The 7,377-nt window shown below is 41.6% G+C and overlaps 1 long non-coding RNA gene across 1 annotated transcript; it reads right to left on the reverse strand.

Moving 5' to 3' along the window:
* Positions 1–1,415: 1,415 nt before the first annotated feature.
* LOC135420032 (uncharacterized) lies at positions 1,416–6,308 on the reverse strand. Its single transcript, XR_010433299.1, has 3 exons — positions 3,820–6,308; positions 2,333–2,390; positions 1,416–1,751 (listed from the first exon to the last, which is right to left on the reverse strand). It is a non-coding gene; the product is annotated as an uncharacterized LOC135420032 (long non-coding RNA).
* Between the last annotated feature and the right edge of the window lie 1,069 nt (positions 6,309–7,377).

Here is a 7,377-nt window from a genome sequence, read left to right on the forward strand (position 1 = left end):
GGAGGGCAGACACTGGGACCAATTTACAGCGTTCAGCTCCTGTCTCAGGAGCAGGTAGAGATTCTGAGCCCCTCACCAACCTCCCCCTTTGGAGGTCTCACTCATCCGCTCCAAAAATAATATATGCTGCTGTTGAGTGTATAACTTTTGGTATAATTTTAACTCCTGCTCATCTGTAACAGTTGATTATTAAAAATTTGTGATATACCAGAAAACACCTTCCTGAGGTTCTGAGCATCAGTGGTCTGTGGTGACCTCTTTGTTGGGAAAAATCAATCTGAACCAACACTACTGATGTGTGAAACCTTCTTTAATAAGAAAATGCTCTCTACATATGGCTACATTCTTTAGTGTCTAGTGGTCAATAGCTAATATGATGTACCTTAGACGTGACTACAGGGAATTAACACTTGGCACCTGTGGATCCCACTGCAATCACCCTTTGCTTTTGACTTCAAAGGCAATAAAAAAGTAATACTGAGATCAAAGACTCCCAGCACAATCAGAGGTTTTGAAGTTGGCAAACCACAGAAATTGGAGGCATTTTAGTTCGTTCTCTCTTGTCGTTTTCTGAACTCCCGAATACTTTGAGTCACTGTTCAAAGTTCTGATATAAACTTAGGTTTTGATGCACAGGGATCTGAAGATGCCAGGGAATTCCAGATTAATCCATGCTGACAGCAAGGGCTCTCATTACCTTTCCATTGATTTTGAAGATAGTTTGCAAGGTTTGGGGAAATAAATAAGCTCTGTTCTCTGTTCTGATGCTACAGAAGCTCTGCTACTTGGGGCAAACAGTGTCTTTTCAAATATGTCTATGCAGCATCCTTATATTTGGGTGAGGCCCAACAGGTGACCCTCCAACAGGTGTATGAGGAGCAGATCAGTCAGAATTCTGAGCTCCTTTGCTCACTGTTGCTCTGCCATTTTAGTTCTCTACTCTTGGAGTTTTATTCTCTCACTGCTTTATGGATGTTTGTAACCACTTGCTCATCACCATCCCTGCCTGAGTGACACCTTTCCATCCCCAGGACACAGGTGCATATCTACTCTTCCTCTTAAACCTTCACCAAGGAATATTTCCAGTCCAGCTTTCTTTTCTGATCGATAGATCAGACACAAGTATCGAGTGAGACATTCAGGAACGGATGGTTTTCCCATGCACTGTGACAGCTGCTCAGTTCCCCATTTCCTGCTCCATTTCTCAAACCTCCTTATCCCTTTCTATATTTAAACAATCTTTTCCACTTTCTCATCTACTTGCTCTTATCAACATTGGTTATCTTGCTTCCTCTCAGGAAAATTACCCAGCTTTCTACATGATGGATCATTTCACATAGACAATTGTGCTTATTGAGAAATTCAATACTTTTAACTTCTTGCTGAAGAACCATTTGTAACCAAACTCCCCAAAACATGATGAATGTTCCCTCCTTTTCCCCAGTTATTAGATGGAGCAGCAGACACTGTTTTCAGGCTTTCCTGTGGCACAGGCTACATAAAACATCTAATATTTGCTCAATTACCATGACATCTCCATGCTTAATATTCCAAACTAACTGTTAAACTTCAGTAGCAAAGATTTTGATCTGACCTTGCAATCCATATTATTTGGTGATCCAAAATCATCTCAGACAGCGCTGTGAGACCTGATCAAGCCAAATTCCTCTTGAAAAGCAAAATATGGGCAACCAGAGAGCCAGTCCCTCCGAGCCAGGCACAGGGGAGAAGCTGTGTTGAAGTTCCTGGAGCTGTGGAACAGAAAAGCTGTCAGCATTCCATGATTCCTGAAAGTCCCATCACATTACAGCTTGGAAACTAAATTGCTTTTCATTTGTGAGAGATAATCTGTGAATGTAGAACCACACCATGTTAACCCCATTCATGCAGAAAACTGTTCTGGGCAGGTAAAGGCATTTTAAATTTTGGCAACTCTCTGCATATCCAGGGGGCTAAAGGAGGGCAACCTCCTCTTCCTGCACTCCAGGGCCCTCATAAAACAGGCTCTATAGAGCAATAAATCTGTTTATTTTTGTTATGGTTCTCTCCTCCCTCTCTGACTGCTTCTGTTTTCTTTTGGAAGGCACTTGATCGTACCATTCCCTGTCTGTTTTCAGCATCATAAAATGAAATTCACTTCATTGATCAGAAGATGACCTCTATCCAGTGCCTCTTAGATTAGAGATAACAGCAGGCTGCTGTCTCACTGAGAAATAATTTCTTCAGCTTCCCCAGCTCCTCTTTATTATGATTGCTTCCTAACATATCACTTAAAAACCGGAATGGAAAACAAATGAGAATTTCTTCTCCCAGTGTTTGTATTTTGACTTACCAACAAACACAGACACACACACTGCAGCACTCTGTGCTTTGGAATAATTCATACTTTCCTGTGGAAGATGAAGAAAATATTTAACTGTAGACAAATGAGCTGAGGAAAGGGGTAAAAATGGATTGACATAAACCCTACATTTTGCCTGAGAGACTTTCTGCTTTAAAGCAGGAAAAATGGTAGATGTACATTCATGTGAAATTTAAACTGTGCATATTCAGGAACAGGTTTTTAAATATCAGCAATAAAGATCATGTTGGAATACATTATCACATTCTGCACTGGAGCATGTGTTACATATTTATAACAAGGAAAGCGTGCAAGACTAATCATACACTATGAATAATGCCATGTTTTTACAGGCACATTTGCAGTGTGTTATCCCAGACATTCCCTTCTGCTGGGGACAGGAGGAGGGAGAGGCTCCTCCAGCACTCAGCATCCTCTGCAGGAGGATCCCACCTCAAAGGTGTGAGGTGTGCAGTGACATTAATTTGAAAACAGGCATAAATGTGGGTATTATTGCAGTGATTTCAGGCCCTCTGCTGAGCTGTGGGAGAGGATCAGCTGGCAGCAAGTGCTGCACTTTGTTCCCAGAGTCCTGGAAGTGATGGGATTCCTGGAGGGCTTGTCAGCCTCAGGAAAGCCTCTCAGCTTCAGTCTCACCATCCTTCACTTCCCCTTGGTGAAGAATGTGCTCTTCAGGAATAAAATAAACTGCTCTTTTCCTTCCCTCCCAACCAAACTTTGTGTGCCTGAGACACTGCAGTGGGCTTCTGGCAGCTGAACTTATTTTATCAAGTAATATATAATTAAAGCTACACAAATCTGATCCTGTATTACACTAGTACAGATGAAATACTACATGAATATATCATCCAAGTAATGCCAGTTTTATGAGCTGTTTGCCCTCACATGAGCTACTCAGCAGAAGCCCTTTCCAGTGTAACGAGCCTTTTTTCCTTTATTTAAGGAGAGGGAGCTTTCAAAAGAGGGAGAATGGAGAGGAAATATTGTTTATTCCTGGCTGTGATGTGTGTCAGTGCTGCTCTCATGTGATGGAACAAATCTGCCCTCATTTTGGAGCATCTTCATGCAGATTGTCCTCCAAGGAATTTAGGCTGAGCTTACAAGGGTGAGCGTGAAACAAATACTGGGAGTAGTTTTGGTCCTGGTCTAGTGAAAGGTGGCCCTGCTGTGGGGTTGGAACTAGATGGTATTTAAGTTGTCTTCCAACCCAAACCATTCTAGGATTCCAAGATTCTATGAGCAGTTCTGCAAGAAGGGAATGTGCTCAGAGGGTTTAAGGATCAGCTACCTAAGGGTTTGCCCATAAAACACATCATTTTTTTATTAATATTCTCCACCAGTAGATGCAAGACAGCCTTTAGAAACATTGATAACATATCCAGAATGAACTTTTTGTAATTTGCTGGACAGCTGTAACTTGTTTTAAACTTAAATTTTGTAAACAAACTTTGACTTACCCAGGCTTCAAAACCCAGAGCACATTCCCAGGAGAAAGGAGAAGCTCTTCCTCAAGGTCAGTCTCAACCATGGATTTGTGGAATAAAATCTGAGCATCCCTTAAGTAGGAATGCATCATCTGGGAATCATCTCTCTTTTGTCAAGAAGGAAGCCCTTGGGAAAGGGACTCTGCTGTTCTCCAGGGTTGCACCAGGACTGAGCTCTGCTGTGAACTTGTTCCCCAACATCCCACTGGAATAACACCAACATTAACTCAGAAAACTCGTTCTGCACAAAACTTGCTGGGCACCCAAACATGCCACTAAAATTCCTTGTGCCCCATTTTCAACAAAAGACACGGAGCACCTGAATTACCAACACCTTTGTCCCCCTTTCTCCTCAGATTCTCTGGTGCTCAGAGAGTTACCTTGAGGTGGCCAATCCACCAGGCTTGTGACACTTCTCAGTGCAGCCCCTGCCATTGTTTCAGACAATTTTATCTGCTCTGTGATTTTCCCAGCTCCTGAAAGCACACAGATAAGCTGACAGACACATTTGCTGCGTGATACTGGCTCTGCACTGCTAATATTGGCTGTTGCCTGACATTTTATATAACAACATTTATATAACAAAAGTTCCTGCCATTTCTAAGTTATGTGATGCACCACACAATTCAAACCCAGCCGGCCCATTTTCTCCCCTTATCAACTTAAAGCTTGGGATGAATCAAGTAATATCAGAGAAGATAAATTATGCCACTGTTTATTTACAGTTTGCATCCTGCAGTCAATGTACCTCACGCAGGCATTGACCTGTGGAAGAACTGGAGCAGCACATTATTTTTGCAGTAGTAAAATTGATGGAAATTGATGATGCCTGAAAAACACACAATTATAGTGTCTTGATTAAAAATGGAGCACATTTCAATGAACTTTTTCCCTTCTTCTCGTGATTATGATACACAAGTACTAACATTAATGGTATTTTTTTATATAATGAACCATAAAATTACAGTTGGCAGTCAAGAGCACTCTAGCAGATAAGTAAGGCAATTTTCCTCATCATTTTTCCCTTTGTTGTCAATCTTGTTGCATAGCCCATTGCCTTTTCAATGAGCTGTAATGTGAATATTCAAGATCTCGCTTTTCCCCAGTGTATATATTCCAGTTGAAATAATTCGGTTTCATGCCACCCATTTTAAGAGGTTTTATTAAACAAACTTCATATTTTTGGGTTTTCCACCAGTCCTAGGACTTACCTACACGCTGATAAAGAGAATAATGGCATTGCAATGGCACAGGTTTCAGGCAGATCTGCAAAAGTGCTTATTGAGCTTGCTGTGCAGACAGGCTTAAAAGTTTGGGGTTGATTTGGCTCTAACATTGTCTTTCTCTCGTTACAGAAGGGTTTGTGAAGTTTAGACATGTTTGAATACTCACCCTATAAATATGACAACCCAATTAACTACCAGTTTAGACTGAACTGAGTTACAAGGAACACACATATAGGAACCAGCTCTCCTATTAAAGCATTTTAGGAAGCATTTACTCCCTGCTATTGCCAATGGTCTCATAATTTACAGCTCTCAATGTAAATTATTGTTGCTGTGGTGTGAGAAATAAGTAGAATGTTGTATAACCTCGTCTGTGTCTTACATGGAATAAAATGGCAATAAAAATTAATATTTTACGTAGCTTGGAGTTAGAAAAAAACCAGATGTGAAGTGCTCTTGAGGGGAATTATTGTTGTCACTTCCCACTCCATGCAAACTAATTGGATACTCACAGCTTCCTCCTCCTCCAGCAGTGGGATGAAGTCCAGGCTCCTCTGAAGACAAAAAAGTTGGTGAGTGTGACCTTGTCCACAGTTTGCAGTGCTGGGTGAGAAGGATCCTCCCCAAAACGAGTTTGAAAACATCCTTTTTCTGTCCCTTGGCTGCAGGATTTGTTCAGAGAGCTCAGCACTCAGGGAAGGAGTTGATGTAGATAGCTCAGATATGATCAAGATCAACACTTTATCATCACAGCAAGTTCAGAGTCATGAGAAACTCACGTGGACGTGCCCAGCCCTTGTGCCACGTGACACTCAGTCTGATTTTGGGCTCTTGTGAACTGCCAGTTGCTTCCTGCTTCTCACTCAAATCTCTCCTGATCACCTCACCAACTTTCCTCTATTATTTGTGATTTGCCAGGGACAGATGTTCTTTCTTCTTTATCTGAACAAGACATCAAAATGTTGGTGGGTTTTGGTGTCTCTTAATCCCTGAGAACAGCAATAGCACAGTCAGAGAAAAACATGATAACTCTCTTTGTAAATAAGAATTACAATTACAAAAGTCTGCCCTGAAGTGACACACAGCAACTCCTTCCTGCAGTTCATTGCTCAACTCGCTGCCAAGCTCCAGTCCCTGGCTCCATTCTGGGAGTTAATTACATGGATTCCAGCAAAATTTTATGATTCTGTAGCTTTGCTTTTTCCCCACAGACTCTGGAGCAAATACTACCAGTCACTGGTACTCAAGAATCACAGGATGGTTTGGGTTGGAAGGGACCTTAAAGCTCATCTCATTCCACCCAGTGCCATGGGCAGGGACACCTTCCACTAGCCCAGGTTGCTCCAAGCCCTGTCCAACCTTGCCTTGGACACTCCCAGGGATCCAGGGGCAGCCACAGCTTCTCTGGGATCCTGTGCCAGGGCCTCCCCACCCTCACAGGGAAGAATTTCTTCCTGACATCCCGTCTATCCTGCCCTCTCTGAGTTTAAAACCATTCCCCCTCGTCCTATCAAGTTCAAAACCTGTAACTTGGATATTGTGCAATGCTACTGAAACCCCTACATTCATGGAATTATTGTAGCTCATTTTGTGGCATTTGCTTCCAGATGTCTGGGAATTTGCAAGACTGTGCATGCAGTCCAAGAGTGCTGTTAAAAGAATTTTTAAAATTCAAGGGTTTCATCAAAGGCAGATTGCTTTATTGTAACTTATAGTAGTGAAGATAATTAATCATTATGTCTCATTACATTTTGTCAGATGAGCCTCCACTAAGAGATGAGGTACCACAAAGCAAATAATCTGTGGAACAACAGCCCAAATTAAAGGAGGTGACCCTTATTTTCACTTTGGATTTCTATCACCATGTGAAACACAACTCTTATCCTGGTGTGGGGGGGGAACCAACTCTCCAAGACCTCCTACATGGCTGATTTAAGTTTCTTGCAATTCTCAACTTAATTGAATTTAGGGCTACATTCTGTGGTATTTAAACATATTAAAATCTCATTGACTTCAATGGGAGTGTTATTCAGTTAAAAACTGCATTACTTCAACTATTTATTGAGCTCTACTTGAATAAACACACAGACTCTGATGGCTCACAGAGATCTCTACAAACACAGGAAAAAAAAAAGGAAGAAGAAAGAACCAACTTAAACAAAAATTATAAAGAACTGAAAAGAAAACTGATCTGTAAAAAGTGAAAATGAGACATGAGGATTGAACAGCACAGATTGGAGCGTGAAGTGCTGCATTTTCAGGGGTGCAGCTGTGATTTACCCATCCAAACCAGAGCATCTGGCAG

The sequence above is a fragment of the Pseudopipra pipra genome, chromosome 11 (genome assembly GCF_036250125.1).
Source record: "Pseudopipra pipra isolate bDixPip1 chromosome 11, bDixPip1.hap1, whole genome shotgun sequence".
Lineage (NCBI taxonomy): Eukaryota > Metazoa > Chordata > Aves > Passeriformes > Pipridae > Pseudopipra > Pseudopipra pipra.